Genomic DNA, 20,380 nt, shown 5'->3' with positions numbered 1-20,380 from the left:
AGAACCAGGTCCTCGTCTTCTCTTACTCTGTTAATTGATCACAAGGTACATCCCATTAAGCCATAAGTTCATGCTGAAGGACAGAAGATATTGCAGCTGGAGTAGGAACCATGGGCATTTGGGCAACTTCTTCATGCAACCTACTTGTACCTTTAGATCCTATCCATGTCTGATCACATGTGTGCCACTTTTGCTTGATGATGGAGCACTGTTGTGCACGTCCAACTTTATGGCTTGGTGGGTCAGATAACACTCAGTTCCTGATGGGTAGCTCAGGTTGCCTAGCAGACTGGTGGCACATGGTCAAGTGTTCAGTTTCTACTAAGACATAGCAGCAGACCAAGAGCTGTTTTTCAAAGGGAGAGTAGTTGTCTGAAGATCATGGCAGGGCCTTGCTCCAAAATCCAAATGGCCTCCTCTGTGATCACCTATGGGGGCCTGCCGAAGGCTCCAGACAGCAATCCCTATCTGGAACAGATACTTGGGTCTGCCAGGTCATATGACCCAAGTGGCAGAGTAGCCTGCACAGAAGCCTGGACCTGTTGCAGAACCTTCTCCTATTCTAGACCCCACTCAAAACAAGAAGCTTTTCTAGTTACTGGGTAGATGGGCTGAAGTAATACACCTAAGTGAGGAATGTGTTGCCTCCAAAATCCAAATAGGCCCATCAGGTGTTGTGCTTCTTTCTTATTTGTAGGAGGGGCCAGTTGCAACAACTTATCCTTCAACTTAGAAAGAATATTTTGGCAGGCACCATACCACTAAACTCCTAGAAACTTAACTGAAGTTGAAATCTCCTGAATTTTAGTGGGATTTATTTCTCATCCTCTGATATGCAAATGCTCCACCAGCAAGTTCAAAGTGGTTGCTACCTCCTGCTTGGTTCATCAAATCAACAGAATGTCATCGGTATAATGGACCAATGTAATACCTTGTAGGAGAGAAAGATGATCAAGATCTCTGCAAACTAAGCTGTGACACAGTGCTGGAGAGTTGACATACCCCTGAGTAAGGACAGTGAAGGTATATTTCTGACCTTGCCAGCTGAAAGCAAATTGTTTCTGGTGGTCCTTATGCACTAGGATGGAGAAAAAAGCATTTGCCAAATCAATAACTGCATATCAGGTACCAGGAGATGTATTAATCTGTTCAAGCAAAGAAACCACATTTGGTACAGCAGCTGTGATTAGAGTCACCACCTGATTAAGCTTATGATAATCAACTATCATTCTCCAAGACCCATCTGTCTTCTGCACAGGCCAAATAGGAGAGTTGAATGGGGATGTTGTGGGAATCACCAACCCTGCATCCTTCAAGTCCTTGATGGTAGCACTGATCTCTGTAATCCCTCCAGGAATGCAGGATTCCTTTTGATTCACTCTTTTCCCAGGTATAGGCAACTCCAGAGACTTCCATTTGACCTTTCCCACCATAATAGCCCTCATTCCATAAGTTAGGGAACCAATGTGGAAGTTTTGCCAAGTGTTAAGTATATCTATACCAATTATACATTCTGGAACTGAGGAAATCACCACAAGATGAGTTTAGGGGTCCACTGGACCCACTGTAAGTTAGACCTTGGCCAGAACTCTATTGATCACCTGACCTCCATAAGCCCCTACTTCTACCAAAGGGCCACAATGACGTTTTGGGTTTCCTGGAATCAATGTCAATTCAGAGCCTGTAGTCCCTGAAATGTCTGACCATTGCCCTTCCCTAGTGTACAGTTACCCTGGTGAAAGGCCACAGGTTCCTTTGGGGAAGGATGGGAGAAAGATTAAAAGTGAAGACTTTTTGTACTATACCAGGGTCCTTCCTCAAGGGGACCTGGCCTCCCCTTCATTCAAGATGTTCTGGATCAAATACAGAAAATGGTTGAGGGGCCATGATTTTCTGCTCTTATGATCTAGGACAGACTTTTGTACATTTGCCCTGGAATTTTTCTGCTTATGTAAGTCAAGTAAGAATTTGATGGGTTTCCCATCTTTTTGACATCCAGAAACACCACGATTAATTAGTCATCACCAAAGTTCTACATGAATCAGAACATTTCTTCCCCTTTGCTATGCATTATGGCAACTATGACCACCCTGTCTTTGGCAGTTGAGGACTGCCACTTGGCCCCTTCCTTCCCCAAATCCAATCATTCCCAATGCTTTAAGTCTTCCAGTTGATTGACTGCAGCTCCCACAGTAAGGTCTGGCATACAAAGAAGAACAGTGACAGAGCTCTTCAAGGATGCTGGTGCTCCCCTCACAAATTTGTTTCTTATAGTGTTGGTGAAGCTCACATCTTCTGGATCCCCCAAGTAGGGAGGAGAAGGTCGTACATGACAGATCCACTCCAGCATTCCAATCTCTCTGAGTCTCTGAATTCCCTCATCAACAGTAAACCAAGGGATGTCAGGTATTTCCAAATCATTTATGGTAGGCAATCTTTGTACCCATTCTTCAGCTAGCCAGTCAAACAATTAGCACTTTTTTTTTTTTTTTTAACACTGGCAACTATTACAATAAATTTAGAATCTCTGCTTAATGGGCCAATATAAATAAATTCAGCCTGATCTCAGTTTATGTTTCTTCTACCATTATCCCACACCCTTAAAATTCATTCCTGCACATGTTCCCCAGACCTTTGCTTGTGTGAATTAGAAAATTCAAGAAGTTCCTTTGGAGTGTAGCGTACCACCTCTTGGGTCACACTCTGTACCTCACCTATAGGAACCTGCCTAGATTTGAATCTAGGTATAGGCCAGGAGGCAAAAGTGGGTGGTGAGGGTGGGTTCTGAGTAGTATCAACATCTTCATGCTGAGTAAGTGAATCACAGAAGGTTTTCACTGATTCCATAAACAAAGCAGGATTAGTTGCCTCCAGAAAGGGTGGAGAAGCCAATGCCACAGAGGGTGGGGGTAGGGATGCCTCAGTTGTGGCTAAGGGTGTGGACTCAACAACTTCTGGCAAAATAAACTCATCAGAATATGGGAGTTCAACATCCCCATCTCCTGGTGCTTCCCATACATTGCCATCCCAATTTGCAGGATCCCATTCTTTTACAATCAGTGCCCTCACTTGAACTACAGACACTTTCTGAGACTGAGCATTAAACTTTCATCTTAATTCAGCCAATTGTAAGATGAGGGTTTTAGTTTGGTTGTCAGAAACTTCAGGCTTATGACTATAAGAGAGAAGAGTATCCCTCAGAACACACTTAGCACCTTTCAGATTAGTTATGTGCATCTGCAGCTGAGAAACTGAATTTCTGAGCTCATCATTCTCCTTTGTTACTTTGTCTAGTGAAGCTAGAAGCAACCAACTAACATCATCATATTTCTTAGTTTTCCAGAACTGTTCACATGTATCATGTATAGAGTCACTAAATGCCTTGTTTTTTTATAAGCTGCAAATTGGGAGCATCAGATGCATTTACTTTAAGGATCTCTTTAAATAGTTCACACCACGGATTATCAGTGCTCTCCATAGTACTGGTAGGAGAGACTTTAGTACCTTTGGGTCTAACCAATTTAGATAGCCAACCACAAAACCCACAAAACCAACTAAGGAAATTCATCCTTACAATTCTGTTTCTCCAGAGCCACTCCTGGTACCAATTTCTGTATTAGTCAGGGGTCACTAGAGGAACAGAATCAACAGAAAGTATGATTATATAAAAGGGGATTGATTAGATTGGCTTACATGACCAGAAACTAGATAGTCCACAATGGCCATCTGCAACTGGAGAGCTGGAAAAGCCAGCAGCTGTGCAGTCCAAGAAGTGGAATCCCAAGAACAAGAAGGATCAACAGTGTTACCTTAGTCCAAGACTAAGGCTTCTGGAAACTACCTGGATAATCACTGGCAGAGTCTGCTTTGGAAAAGTGAAGAAGCAGGAGTTCAATATCCTCAGAGGATTGAAGCATCAATTAAGAACCCATTTAAGAAGAGCTGAGCTTGCATCTGAATCTGCTTCCTTGTTCTTTCAACTTTTATTCCATCCAAGTCACCATCCTACTGGGCAGTGCTACCCACTCTTAGGGAGGGACTCCACTTCAGTTCACTATCTCATATTGCAAGCATTCTTAGACATGCCCTTACTGACACATCCAGAAGTCTCTTAATCCTTGGCATCTCTTAATACAATCAAGTTGACAATTCAGATTAACTATTACATGGTACAAGTCTGTGATCCCAGTGTCTGGAAAGGCCAACTGCAAGTGAAAATCAGCTTCAGCAATTTAGAGAGACTCAGTCTCAAAATAAAACAAATAAAATTCTTTTTAAGAATCCAGAAATGTAGTTGAGTAGTAAAGTGCCTGTAGATTCCATTACTAGTACCACAAAAATAGAAAATAGGAGGGAAAGTAAAAACAGAGAAACAAAGAAGAAAGAAAGAAAGAAAGAATTTTCATTAGGACCCAAGACCTTGAGAGTTCAGAGGTACAATTTTTACATTATAAATAAATATATATATACGTATGTATATATAAATTTATATTACATTCTATATAAATTTATTTAATTTATTTATCACATATTACAGAAAAAGTGAAATTCTTTTCATTTTATTTAATAAACTTAACTACATGGAAAAATTCAGTGAAATTAATTGCAAATGGATACTCACTCTAGCTTAACTTTCATTAAGGGATATAGATGCAATGATTCAAAATAAAGATTCTGTTGTTTTAAATATTTCCATTAATTTAAAGAATGCAAATAATTAATTTATCTATTTTAAGAAATGTAGAATCTCTTCTATTTCATCATGACATTATAACTTTGTGATTAAAATTTAGGACAGTATTAGGTTTGGATATAAGGTATTGCCCAAAAGCTCCTGTGTTAATGCAGGAATATTCATAAGTGGAATAAATAGACTTTGAGAGCTGTAGCCTAATTTATTCATCCTAGTTTTCATGGCCTAACTGGATGACAATTGTAGGCAAGGGGGGTGGGGCTGGCAGAAGTGGATCATTGGGCGTATGCCAAGGAAGTGTTCATCTACCCTTTTCTCTTTCTGCACACTGGATCCCTAGAGCAGAGCAAAGTTCCTCCACCATTCCCTTCAGCCATGATGCTCTGCTCACTTTAGGACCAGAGCAATGGAGTTGGCAAACCATGCACTGAAACTCTGAAATTGCGAGCAAAAATAAACTTTTCCTCCTCTAAGTTTTTCTTCTCAGGAATATTCATCAAAGCAATAAGAAGTTGATTAACCCAGAAAAAAATGGAAATTACCAAAACCATTAAAGAAGGGTAGAGTCCATCAACCATCCTGCATGTCCTCTTCACGTACTAATAATAACAAGGATTAAGTAAGATTTCAGTATGTGCATGCATCTTAAGTGAATAAATGAATGAGTGAAATAATAAGACAATCGATGACCAGCCATGTCACTGGCATAAGAGAAAAATGTTTCTTTGAAATTAAATTGTTCTTCAAACAAAAGTATATTAAGTATTACTTATCTCAATTAAATTTTACAATCAGTTTTACTTCCTCCATCCTACAGTAGTTTTTCCCATACACAGGTATAGCCATTATCTTGGTTAAATATCTTCTCTTTGTTAAACATTGGATATCAAGATATACAATCTTTATTATAATGCCCTTTATTCCATCTCCATCTGCAAAGTAACTATTTGTAGTTTTAATGTGAATATCAATTTTTATAAATGCATTTGTATTTCTACGCAATCAACCTTAAAATATATAGCATTGTTGTTCCATATTTTTTTAAATAAAAGTAGCATCTTCTTTTCAATACAATTCTAAGGAAATAGATATATTTTTAAGCATAAATTCAGCCACTGGTATTAATTTCATTCAATTGTTTTTCTCAGAATGTTCCTTCTCAGAAGAATGAGATACTTCATTCTTTGTGGTAACTCTTACTTTTAAAAGAACCCTCTGTAATACTCCATCAAGTTTTCCAATGTTTTCTGCCACTGTGGATGCATAGATTTTATCAAATAGAAACAATTTACATGGTTTTACTATATTATGAATCCAAAATCATACTTATAGTGCTTGTTTTTAAAGAAAACAACATTTAGTTTTGAGTAATTTATTTTTATTTGTTTTCAAATGATCATTATCGATTGACATCTTGCTACACACATTATGAAATGTATGTGGTATGAAGGATTTCATTGGTTAATTTACAGTAAGCCTGAGAAATAAAAAGACACTTCTACCTCAGTATTACAAAGGAGTAAGCTGAAGCTTAGAGATGTTTCTGGTCTTGCCCATCCTCAATGATCTCTGCTGGTGAGGAGGGCTTTAAGTTCAACCTTCCTGACCTCAAGATTCCTTTACTTAAATATTGCATGATATTGCCTCAACTTTTGCAAAACTCACTTTTTTCCTGAAAAACATGGTAAAAGTTTTATTTTTATATCACCATTTTATCTCAATAAAAGCATCAACCTTTCTTGACTCCTGTGCTTGTGCAATTCTGAGCTTCCAGAACATCATTACTCAACATTCCCTTAGTCCTAAGTGGAACATCATTTCAGTAGATTTTATGTATTATCTGTTATTGAAATCTCAAGCCATCCCCCAGACATTTGATTTATATCTTCTGATATATTATACTAACTAGAATTCATTGAAAGCTTACAGCGATATTTTTGTAGTAGTAACTAAATTATACTGTCACAGAGAGTGAAATCAGAAGAGCAAAATGCAAGGCAGCATATGGTCATCACTAACGTTTAGTAAGCACTTAATGCTCAAAGGAAGAAGTTTTATATTTAATCATCATTTGAGCTGACTAATATGTATGATATTAGGATAAGAGGTAGTTTTCAACTTGGAGAATTTGGAAATAAATGGCTCACTTATGCCAACTGGCATTCCACTTATCTATGATGAGTAGAACTGGTTTGCACTACAAAGAGCAAAGATTCAGAGTTTTACTAAATTCTTAAAACATGACAATTTCCAGCAACATAGCAATATACCGAGAGCACTTTGAGGATTAACTCAATTTATTTATTTTCCAAGAATAATTGACAACTGTGAAATATATCTTGAAACAGATTATTACCACATACACATTGATAGTATTTCCAGCATTTTGTTATGAAAGCTTAAAAAGTAGAAAAAAATTTGACAGAATTTACAGTTAAAATTCATATGTCATATGAATACTAGCATTAACTTTGTACAACATTTGCTGTATCTGTCCATCTTTGCACCTCTTTATGAATCATCATCTTTTAATTTTGATGATATCGTAAGTAAATTGTTGGTGCCTCAATGTACTTCCTCCTAAATAGTACAGCATTAGTACAGACTTCTATACCAAAATTTAGAAAATGCTGTTTTGTATATTTCTTTATCTTTGGAGATTTAGAACTTGAAAAAATAAAAAGTTTGGCTACTTATTTTAGTCAACTTTTTTCTGCTGTGACCAAAGAACTGACAAGAATATTTGGAGGAGGAAAAGTGGATCTGAGGGCTTACAGTTTTAGAGGTCTCATTCCACAGAAGGCCGGTTCCATTTCTTGGGGTTTGAAGGAAGGCGGAACATCGTGGAAGAAGAGTGTGGTCGAGGAAAACAGTTGAGGACATCACATCAGAAATCAGAGGAGAGCTCCACTCAACAAGGACAAAATATTCTCCCCGGAGGCCAGCCCACAGTGACCTACCTCTTCCAGCCACATCCTACAGTTAGCATACCGTTAATCCCAACCAGTGCAATTTAGGTTCTCATAATCCAATCATTTTACCTCTAGACCTCCATCATTGTCTCACACATAAGCTATTGGGGGGCTTCTCACATCTAAATGATAAGAGTACTGTTATCTATTCATCCCTTCAAATTAAAGCAGCTGTAGTGCTGTCATGATTTATAAGTAATAAGCCATGTAAAAAGGAAATGGCTGTTGTTGTTTCTGGCCATGCATAACATGTCTAAATTAAAAACATGGTTGTAAACTGGAGATTCTGTCACCTTTGCTGCAGCTCAGCAGGCAAATTTAATTCATAAATCCTTCAGCAGCGCCGTCTCAGACCTCTGCTCTAATCACGGCATGCTCATCATAGACTCCTTTTAATTACCTTCTTCAACTGCGAGTGAGATGTTTATGGCAACCGACAGAACTATATGGTTGTGGTCTGCAAGGTCACTGTGTGACCTGTGAGGCAGCAGCACAGCAGATAAAACTGCTGAGGATCTCAAACACTTCAGGTTTTGATCAAGTGAACTCTACTGGAGGTAGTTAAATAAAACATTACTGAACATGTTAAATTGAAATTATTTCTGCCTAAAAGAGTCTTCAGTTGAATTAATAAGTTCGTGCTTTCTTGGGGAATTCCTGAGTTTTCGTTCATTTGAGGAAAACTGATTTTGGTTGTTTGGGTTTCTCATTGTCCCATGTATTCAGGATTCCAAGATTATGAATACAGTTTTAATTTAAACTGGCATTTAGCACTTTCATTCAGCAATTTTTACTGATGCATAAGAAAATGCTGTGACCAACTTATTAAATTGTCAAAATATTACCAGCCTCTTATTTGTATAAATCAACTGTAATAGTCTCTGTGGAGACAAAATTCTGCCCTTATGGAGTTTATAGTTTTAACAATAAACACATAATCATTAGTGTATAAAATCTTCAGTTGAAATGTACTTTGCAGTCAGTTGCCTTTAGGAGGTATAAGTAGTAGTGTCTGCCTATAGATAAGAATGAGATTTTCATAAAATTCCAGTATATGTATTTTAACATGCCAGTGCTTAATAACTGAGCTACATTCCCATCCTTCTATTTTTTTTATTTTGAGATTGGGTTTCTCTAGTTTGCTTACAACCTCACTAAGTTGCTGACGCTGCTTCAAACCCACGATTTTTCTGCCTCAGGCTCTTGAGATGCTGAGAATACAAGCATGTGCCACCATGCCTGGCTGTAATGAATTTTTTTAACCTGTTTTTTGTAGTGACAATGAAAATTGTATCCATGATTTTGGTATGATATCATACTTTTGATTAAGGAGGATGATGTATGCACTAGAGATCCTGAACATTAATTTGACTGGGTTTTCTGATTGTGAAAAATGCAAAAAAGTTAGGGACCTGATTCCCAAGATTCATAATACAAAAACCTGCTTTGTCATCAGAAGACATGTAATTGCTTCAATTGCATTAAAAAAAAAAAGAAACTCATAATTTCTCATGAAAATAAAATGATAAAATTAGTAAATAATAGGTCAACAACATGAGATATGTAAATGTAGGCATCATAAAACAAAAATCCCTCAAAGTCAGCACATGACTAAACTAATTCTATTTTAATAAAAACAATTTGATGATGTACTAATTACTGTTTGAAGTTGATAATTTTCTGATTATCTCAATTAACCAAAGTACATATTTTTAACTTCTATTAAAATTAAAAATAATTTTTTAAAGGAAGTCCATGTAATTTAAATTCAGACTGAGGATACATTTAGCTCCTTATCACTGTGAAGTTACATTCACAAAATTGTCAGCCTATAAATCAAAGGAGAATAAAATATTATTTAAATATCTTGATGAAAATTGAAACAAATACAATTGGTAACACTTACTCTTACTTTCTAAAATCTCCTTTCCTTCCAGGTACATAGTGTACTAAATTATTTTAGAAATGCATTGTATCTATTCCTCCCAATTTTATCACCTGCCTTACCTCCCTCCTACGTATCATAGAACATCAGCAGCCATATCAACTGCAAGAATTTCTGATTTCTTGACCCACCTGACTTGGGGTTAAAGTACAAATGATTGATTCATTTCTGCAACAAACTGTATTTTAATACAGTTTGCTGATTATGCAATGATAATGCTCTCTATCACAGACATTCTCTTACCTACACAGTTTGCTTGTACCTGAAAATCTGTATAATTGAAAGCTCCATAGGAAGATTTATTTCCAAGAAAACCTAGTCTTACTTTAATGCACAGACCAGTCTTGGCATATTTCCAACATTTGAGGGAACAGCTACCATTTGCTGAATAACATTTTTCTCCTCTTGGTTAATAAAGTACCATATTCCTCTGAGTTATTCTTCCCAGGGTTAGTTCCCAGTTATCTAAGAAAATAGTTAATGTTTGCTGGTTTCTGGAAAGGAGAGCTGCTGTGGTCACTGAAGGACGTGACTACGCATGACCTGCACTCTATCCGCATAGCTACCTTGCAGGACTTGTACTAATGAATGCAGACATGGGAACCTAGTTGAAAAGAAACAATCAAAATGAAAATAGGAAAGTTCAGTGAAAATGTAGTTCAGTATACATTTCCAATTTGAGAAGTTGTTAGAGACCAGACTTCCTAATTTATTGAGCTCATCTAAGACCACAAAGTTCTGATTCTTCACTTAAAACATAGCTATAAAGTGCACAGTATTTCCCCAAATGCAGTTTATTCAATGTATCATGATAATATCACACTGACTTTATCTTTGATTGTAAAATTCCAATAGTCCAGGTGTAATTGTCCCTCACTTTTTTAGAATTTGAATCCACTAATTAGGCTAATAGGGTGAAAATCTACTCCCTTCTCATCTCAGGGATGATTGTTTTTATCATTGATATAATGGGACATTTATAAGGTGCACATTAGAATCAAAATCTTAGAGGGTATATACAAAATAATTTCTTCCTTAGTTTATTTTATTTTGGATCATTGTAATTATACATAACAGCAGGAATCCTTATGCCTTATTTATACATGCACATAGTATAATTTTATTATTTTCATTTCTCATTACTTCCCTTTTTCTCCCTTCTTCCCTGTCCTTGATTGCTTGCTTTACTCTACTAATTCTTCTTTTATTTTAAATATTATTATTTTAATTAGTGCCTTATAATTATACATAAAAGTTGTATTCATTGTAGTATATTCGTAATGCATGTAGTATAATTTGGTGGATTTTGTTCCTCAGTACTTCTGATCTACTTCCTTTATTCTCTTGGTTTCCCTTTTATTTATTATTTAGATTTTTGGCCTTGGGAACCATCAGTAAATAAACTTACGCTGTTTCCACCACTCCGGGTGTTCTATTAGGGCATCTCAAGCAAAGTAATACAACTCTTGATCTATTTGGTATTTGCATCCCTTCAAAGATCTTAACATTGGACTACACAAATGTTAATATGATATTTGCAAAGAAATATGTCTTTCTATCAAAAACATTAAAATATAAGCCTTAAACGATGGCATTAAAATCTTTCTTACAAGAACGTATCAAGTTCTTATTGACTAAAAATTGCCCTCTTGTCTCTGCTAAGCATCAGCTTTCAAAAATCCCTCTTTGTTTGTATATCCCTCTGTGTAATTCCTGTGTGTGTATGCATGTGCATGTATGTGATGATATGTTAACATGTGGTTGTTATTTTTTCAGATTTCTGTGGTATAAGATTATTTATGGTTATGTGATTTTAGAAGGAAAGTGAAAGATAGTTACTATTTCGAGAGATATATGAAGACTTGTACTTTAATACTTACTTTGAGCTCTTTTACAAACTACCCCCAAATCTCAGTGGCAACACATAATAAAATATTTTATGCTCAAAACTTTTATGTTATCTCTCCAGCATGACTATGCCCCGTGTATTGCCTTAGTGATCCATGCTATTTTGATTCTGTAGATATGTCTCAAAAAAAAACAAAAAACAACAATTTTCTTCCTTTACTATAATATTGTAATAGAATTTGTCCATATTCCACTATAATTTAGTACTTTGCTTCTCAGGTGAACCACAAGAGACAAGTAATTTGTGTGAGTTGGTCACATGAACCCACTCAACCACAATGTATAAGAAAGTGTTCTTCCTTTGTATGGTCAGGAGAGGAGAATAAGATCTAAGGAAGCAACTGAAGCCCTTTTCTAATTCAGTTGATCAAATGTGCATTTCCTTTTCCACATGAATGAGCACAATGAAACTCTGCAGATTAAACAACAGTTACATTACTTGAAATTGAATGTGTCCAATGATTGCCCTCTAAGCACTTTTCATCTAGACTGCAATAAAATGTGTGGGACGTCATCCTTATCTATCAGAATTAGATGAGGTCGAGTCTCATGACACAGAGGCCTAACTCCACCCTATCCTGTTCATCACAGAAGAGGCCCCTCCTGTTTCGGGTCCCTTTACCTATGTGACTATAAAAAGAGATTTGGTCTACTCCATGTTCTTAGAGGTCAGAGTTGGTAGATCCAGACTCATCATGCCTCCTCCTCTCATTGGCTCTTGTGTTTATTGATTAGATAAGTTTATGGGTAATTGATTGATTTACAGCCAACATCGTGCTCTGGCAGTTAACTCTTTTCTCATCCACGTTGGACCTGGCTGAGAGACCCCCACAAAAATTGATAGTGTAAAGACATCTGGATTCATATTAAAGACTGTATGTAAATCTATATTTTTAAGTTTGGACACAACTTATTCTACTGTACCCTGTTACTGTTAAATAATGTCATGAATCCATAAACAATCAGAGGGAAGTGTTTCTACCTGTGCCAATAGAGAGATTCCCTGGATTATAATTGGGCTGGAAACAGGTAACTATTTTTCATGACTTTTTCTCAATTAGAAATAGGCACTCATTTGCTGACTGCCACTGCATAGTGTGGCAGGGAATTTCTGATCACTATAATGCCTTTTCTCCATATGAACATTGTTTTTGAGAATTTTACTAATTGAATCCACTACTTCTACGTTCTCCTGTGCAAAATTCAAATCAATATCAGCGTTTTTGGTAGATGTAATTAGTTCTGTGTATTTGATAGACTAGTATGGTAGAGTTGTCTAGGTTGACCTACTCCTTGTATGTGATTACACTAAATGTATGGTAAGCACAGGTATTTTTTTCCCTCAGTACTGAGGATTGAACCTAGAAGCCCTCTACCACTGAATCACACACCTAGCCCTTTTTATTTAATTTTCAGATAGGGTCCCACTAAGTTGCCCAAGCTCGCCTTGAGCTTGCCATCCTCCTGCCTCAGCCCCTACAATAGCTGGAAATACAGTCATGTGCCACCATGCCAAATTAAGATAGATGTTCTTAAAACAATTGTTTGAAGTGATTTTCTTGAAAAGATCTATTCTAAATATACAATAGAAAAGTGGAGTTTGAATTTGTTAGCAAATGCATAATAAACAAGTCTTCAAAACATTGTCTTTATATGCATAGTCTTTTGCTTGTGGAAAATAATCATGTTTCTTTCTGAACATAGAACACACAAAAATTAGGTAAGGGTGCATGTACCTATAAATTTAACCCTCATGTAGTGCCCAAGCTAAATATTTGAATAAACTGCTACCTTTTGACATTCTCTGGTGTTCACTTGACTCACACTGGTCTCTTAGCTCTTCCCTCTGTCTGGAATGTGGAATTTCAACTTGTCAAGGTCTTTTACCTCCATCAAGTCTTTGTTCTAACCTTACCTTGTAAATATAACCAGACTTCTATGTATTCTATATTGCCATCTTATTCTCATACTCCTTATCTCCTTACTCCACTCTCTATTTTCTCTTCTTTTTCAAAGCACACATGATTTCTTAGTTTTCTTAAACATGTAACCTTGATGAGAATTTAGATCCTTGTCTATTTTCTGTTGCTGGTTTATTTTCTGTTTCTGGTATAAACCTAAAAGAGAGGTATTGTAGAATGAATGCTAACATCCACTGAACATTATCATTCTGAAACATTGACTCTCAATGTGATTTTATTGGGAGGCAGGGGTATTCGGGATGTAATTAGCATTAGATAAGGACATAAGGATAGATCCCTCATGGATGAGATTATTGTTCTTATAAAAATTCTAAGACAGTTTCCTTTTCTTTTCCACCATGTAAGTTCTTAAAGAGAAGGTACCACCTATTGACTGGAATGAAGCTCTTCACCAGAGTCCATACCTACCAGCACCTTCACCTTGGATGTTCTAGTCTCCCAAGTTACATGATGTAGGTGTGTGCTATTTAAGCCACCTAAATTTTGCTCTTATGTTATAGCAGTGTAAGCTAAGACAAGCATGTATTGGCTATTCCATAGTTATCCACTGAATAGATGGTGGAAAACTGCACTTGCTGAACAGTTACTACTCCATAAGGGGTCATAAGAAACCTTCATGATGTGGGGTTTTTTGCAGTTCCACAGAGGCATATGCCTTCAAGCTCCCACAACAATTCAATGCTCCATCCATCCACAGCAAATTCAATTCACAAGATGCTTTCCTGATTCTTCTCTAGTCAGACTGATAATGAGTTGAACATTATCTTTTTTTTTTTTTTTTTATCAGAATTTGGGCTGCAAAGTGAGCTGTCACTTAGACCTGATACCCATGAATCAATAAATAAGATTATACTTATCTTTAAGTATTATATTGTCTGTATAATGATTTTTATTATTTATACATAAGTGCTATATTATTTGTATTTTTTCACCTTAATTGAAAGAATTTTCAAATTCCTCTCTATGCTTTGTGCTTCTTCTATTATTGCAGTTTTATGTCATAATATTATTTACTTACTTTTGACTCCAAAGCTAGAATCAGTATTCTTTGAAGTTTTGTCTTTTAATATTTTGGTATTCCCTGCACCAAGTGGGAAGACTTACACAAGTAAAATATTCTTTAACTATTTATAAAATGTGCAAATGCTGCATTCATATGAACTCTTTAGACTTCTACTATGTTAATATTTAGCAATCTTAAAATACAACTTGCAGATAATCAGTGTAACCCATTGCAGTTCAGGATCTTTATCAGTCTATTTAGCTGACTTGTGTAACTCAAAATGTCATGCCAAATAAGGACTGCACTGTTTTTTTATTTCCTGTAAATAAAATTATAATCCTTATGAAACTTTTTAAGAAGGTAGAAATGTACTATTATTTCAGCAATGAATCATGAATTGTGGCAGAATAGGAATGATCTTCTTAAGGAGGATAGTCAAGAATCAGAAGGACTGAACAAAGAGGAGAGATTTTAGAAGTTATGCTTTTAAAACGATTATTTGCAAATTACCTACACATTCAACATAATGAGAGTTTGTGAAAATCTTTGATAATCCCTAAGTTTTTAATCAAAATTTAGATCACAGTGGTATAGACAATTGTCACCTATAGTTTATAATGCATTCAATATAAAATAGATTTTCCTTAATACCTATTTGATGAAAATATTTAAAACTAAAACTATAAAATATAATAGATTAATTGGCAAAATATTAACAACCTGATCATGTATTTCATAAAATTTTTATTTATGTGGTTAACTAAAGTTCTACTTCTTAAGAATTTAAGATTTGTATTAAGAACATACATTCAAAAATGTTTTTAATTAAATTAAAACCAAGTGTAAGTATAGATTAGCATTTAATGGATATCTTTATATGACTATCTTAGAAGACATTTCACTTCTGCTTTTTTCCTTTTAATAATATGATAAATGTTATTGCAGAAAATTTATAAACTAAATATATATTTATATGTGAACTTGACAAAATGATTTTGAATGAATACATGAATTTCATGATAAGATATTGTTTATAACAGATGCCAGTGTTAGCCTAACATAGTAGTATTAGCACTCAGAGAACCAATCAATTTATAGTAATCAGTTTGATCCATGTTCTTTAATTTATATGCTAAACAGATGAACTGAATGGATTGTTATTACCAAACAAATGGCTCCTTGTTATTAAAGTTCTCCTGGATTTCAGATGGTTGTTCATGACACCTAATCCATTGTTCTTAACTAGGCAAATTGTAATTTTAAATATGCAGTATAAAAATCTAATGAAAAATATACCATATATCACTAATGTTTGTGAAATGATCACATCAGAATATTATTATATTAAATTTAGTTCTTTTTAATATTTGCTGTAGAAAGTGGTTATGAACTCTAAAATAAATAGCATGCATTATGTAAGAACATAAACTAGAAGGATAACTTAGTGTTGATTTTTATAGTATAATAACATTATTTCAAGTGGAGTTTTTGGTGTAGTTTACTCCATTTATTTGAACCTATGCCAAGAGAGAAATATCAGTTAGAAATATCTATTGATGCAAAAGAAAACAAGGAACCAACATACACACAGCAGTTTCTTTGTGTCTGGCTTTCAAAGTTGCTTGAATTATTAAGTGTGGTTATGAAGATTGCCAGTAAAATAATGTTTAGATACAGTAAATGTAGTTTTAAATATAAGTAGTAATTGCACATGAAAGTAACACATGGAATTGCTGAAAGAGGTCATTGATAGCTTTCCATTTCTTGGGGTCTTTTCCATTGCCATTATGTTTACCTTTATTGTGAAGGTGAGGATGTGAAAGAGCAACAAACCCCTAGCAGTTGTGCTAGACTGATGAATTTAAGTGTTATCTGCATTATGTTACAGCAATAAGTATTTAGTGGAAGTCTCAATTATTTTGAAATAGAAAGTTACACTTACCATTTAGATGTTAAATTATAAGTAGTGATCATTTTTCTACATAATTGAAGTAGTTTGAGATCCTGAAGTCTGCCAGACAGTATGGTTCCATAATGATGCAGTTCTGAACAGTGATATTGATTATGTAAAAATGGGATAGTTATGCATCTTGCCCCTTCTTAGCAGGATTTCTTCAGACACTATTTGGAAAATACATTCTTCCTAAATACAAAAATAAAGACCCCTGGTATACAGAAGTAACCATGATTTTTGGTGGATATTGTTTTACATACTGGATGAGTAATCAAAGATTTAATAAATTCTTATTGAGTTGTAGCCTTGTGATTTTTATAAAAAATCACCAGCAATATGTCTGCTTAGTTCTATGTGCAATTTTCTTCCATCCATTTTTCAACTTTGATTTTATTCAATATTGAAAATAAACATTTAATTTGACTAAGTGGGCTACTGGATAACACAAATTTGGAGCCATATACTAAATATTTGAGAGGCTTTGATTCTTTCATATACACTATCTGCAAGGAATACATCCCATGATCCCAGTGGAAGCCTGAAACTGCAGATATTACTGACACCTCAACATAATATATTTTTTTCACAACACATGCTTACCTTTAAATAAAGTTTAATTCATATATTTAGCAATGACAGGCATTGTGACATGGAGTTAGGAAAAATTCACCTCTTGAGTGGGATGGCATAAGATTATACCATACTAAGAATGATGCAGAATTAAAACTTGTGAATGATTTCTGAAAATTTAATGCAATGTCTTTAGATTCCTGTTGACCAGAGATAAATGAAACCAGGGAAATCAAAATTGATTTTGAGTGGCAAAATCAGCTGAATCATCCCTAAACATAGGCTTTCCTGTTCATACACCATCATTATTGCCTACTTTGTTCATCTAGACTCCACATGCACTCATATAAGCCCCCTAACCCCATTGGTGGCAAAATGTGTTTTTTTTTTTTTCCCCATAAACCATTGTGAGCTGCTTTTGTCTTACATTGAATATAGATGATAAAAAGTAGGCTTAGAGGTTATATGGTATGGAAGCAAGGAATAATCTTCTCTTTTTTGCTAGGTTTATCAAAGAAAATAAAATTGTAACCTGAAATCATCCCAAGAACTGAGTTTAATGTGAAATTGTTATTTTGTGATCAATGAATTAATAATTAAATCATTCTCACATACACTCCTTTTTATACACCCAACTGCATATTGATATTTCCATTTATCCACTTTTGTCTTAAACTTATTCCATGATCTCTTTTTTTCTTCTTATATCAGTGAATGGATGCAACATTATTTCAGTTACTCTATCCAAAATATTAATCTTTAATTTATTTTCTTTCATATCCTGTTCCTGGTACACACAGAAGAACTTATATTACATACTGAATGTTGTTATAAATGGATGAATAAATGCAATATTAATTTAGTTTTAAAATAAAGAACAGAATGAAAATAAATTTTTTAGAAATTATATTTACTTTTTAAAACATGTAATTGCTCATATATTTACTGTAATTTGTGTGATTTATCATAAAAATGCATGATGTGAATTTATTTATCATTTATAAACTGATGAGAGTTGATTATTTTCCCCGTTTGATACTTGTCTCATAATAAATTTTACAAATAGAGTCAAACATTTAAGAAATTGTTGGAAACATTTTAAAATTTTTAAATAATCACATGGAGATTGTTCATAATTATAAGTTGGAGATAAAATGAAAAGTTTTCCAGGCATTTTATCATTTAGTATTGGAAATATGACATGCATTTCTGATATTTGAATTGCAGAAGCCCAACATACAAATTAAATGGTCATATAAACTACTGCAAAATAAATGTTTATCTACTTTTGTATCAATAATCACAGATTTCAATAGAAAAAATGCTTGATAATTACTATCAGGTGTATAGCTGATGATAAGGCTACAATTATAAGGTATGTTTGTGTGAATTTTGATTTTTTGCCATGCACAAAAATGAACAAAGCTATAGATAATATCTTTTTTTGTGTATGGGAAAGCCCATCTGGTCCGGACAAAAGTTAAAAACAAGAATGTTTCACTGAGTTGTACTCCATCAATGAAAGGCAGCCATGAATCATAAGGCTGATTTTAGAGACACCCAGGTGTATTTTGTGGCCACAGACCCTTTATGCAGAGTGTATGTTACCTTTCTTCACCTCCAAAATGCACTGAGAACATGGAATCTAGTCAAGGAGATATATGGGCATTCTAAAAGAGATGAATAAGTGGATTTAGAAATGAAAGCACAGGATATATGTGACATGATTACAGATGGAGTTAGTACTCTGAATGACAAGAAATGGAATGAGCTAGCTATCAAAGAATAAAACCATGTTCATTAGAAATATAAACTTTGCTTGATATCAAATTGCATTAATGACTCCTTGCAATCTAGACTGTTTATCCAACTAGGAGTATAACATTTGCTTAGATATTAAACCTTATGTTTAATACATGATAATCATGGGTAATAAATTTTTCACAAATTATATTTCACTTGACAGCGAGGATGATTTAGTAGGTTTTTGAATCCATTTAAAATTCAATACCTTTGGGTGCTGCATCACTGAACTTAATAAGCCAGATTCTCCCACAGTGTAAGCTGCTTTTCAGGTTACCAGGGTCCTATTAAATTAAGTTCTTCAGTATATTAAATGCTCCCCTAGAGTTTTAAAGAGTTAATACATCCTGCATGGGGAAGTACCACATGAGCAATAACAATGAAAATAAAAAATTAACAATGTGCCATTCTTTTATTCAAATAGTTCTCTTTATTTGCGTGTAGTCTCCTTTCCTAAGGTTTATGGTCTTCTGTGACAGTAGACATAGTGATATTTTCAGGCAAGTAAAATGGATGACTTGATTTTTTCCCTATCATTCATAGAAAAACATTTTGACAAACCTTATTCCCTTTTTCTAAATCTATCCTTGCTATTGTCAGGGTAACTTTGCCTTTAGCAGTTGTAGATTCATGTGAATGCAAAACTAGGTTCTACTGCATTTGTTTCCTGGGAATTTATGGTAAGTTGTGTCATAATGCCCATCTATTTTCTGTTTGTTTACTACTTTATCAATTGCTGGGGGCTGATAGATACTTGCAAATAATCTTATTTTTTGTTTGTTTTCATGTGATTTTGCACATTTAGAAAATGGAAGCAATAGAAATTAGCATTTCTGTGTCTTAAATTTTATAATGTTTAACTGTGTTATATGAATAAAGAAAAAAATGGCATATTAAGTCCAGCTAATATATTTTAGGTAAGAAATACTTAATTGACACCGTAGTTAACTATAGATAAATAATTTAGAAAATAAACAGTGAAGAAATAAACAAGTAAGTTTTCCAAATTATAACATATTCACACAAGCAGGAATATATACACACAAATATCTGTTTGAATAGTTAAATGCATATTGTGCCATATTTATGGCCACTAGGGAGGAAATAGAAACAACATGAAATAATTTACTGTAAGAATAGAACTGGGGCTGGGGATATAGCTGAGTTGTTAGAGCGCTTGCCTCGCAAGCGCAAGACTCTGGGTTCAATCCCCAGTACTGCAAAAAGAAAAAAAAAAATAGAACTGTTATACTATCTTGCAAAGGTATTATATTCTTGGATATTAGTGATATGAGATTAATTAATTTATTCTAAATAAATTCTGAATTATGAGGAATATATATTTTAAATCATACTCTTCTGAACCTCTGTTTTAACTGGATTTGTTTCTCACATATATTTGTTTATGGAAAGGATATTTTCTAGTTTTGGTATCCATTTTTAATAGAAAATGTAAAGTATCATTTTTATTTCCACCAAGCTCCTTATCTCTTTAGTCTGGATCTTCATAGTTTATAATTGAGCTTAAAGTTTATTTTCCTAAGGAGGTC

At 34.5% G+C, this 20,380-nt stretch overlaps 1 pseudogene; it reads right to left on the bottom strand.

Annotated features, from left to right (window-relative positions):
- Positions 1 to 2,607: 2,607 nt before the first annotated feature.
- Positions 2,608 to 20,380, bottom strand: part of LOC124986985 (26S proteasome non-ATPase regulatory subunit 7-like) — an 87,413-nt pseudogene continuing 69,640 nt past the window's right edge.

This window comes from Sciurus carolinensis, chromosome 6 (genome assembly GCF_902686445.1).
Source record: "Sciurus carolinensis chromosome 6, mSciCar1.2, whole genome shotgun sequence".
Taxonomy (NCBI): Eukaryota; Metazoa; Chordata; class Mammalia; order Rodentia; family Sciuridae; genus Sciurus; species Sciurus carolinensis.
This window is presented reverse-complemented; position numbering and strand designations above follow the sequence as displayed.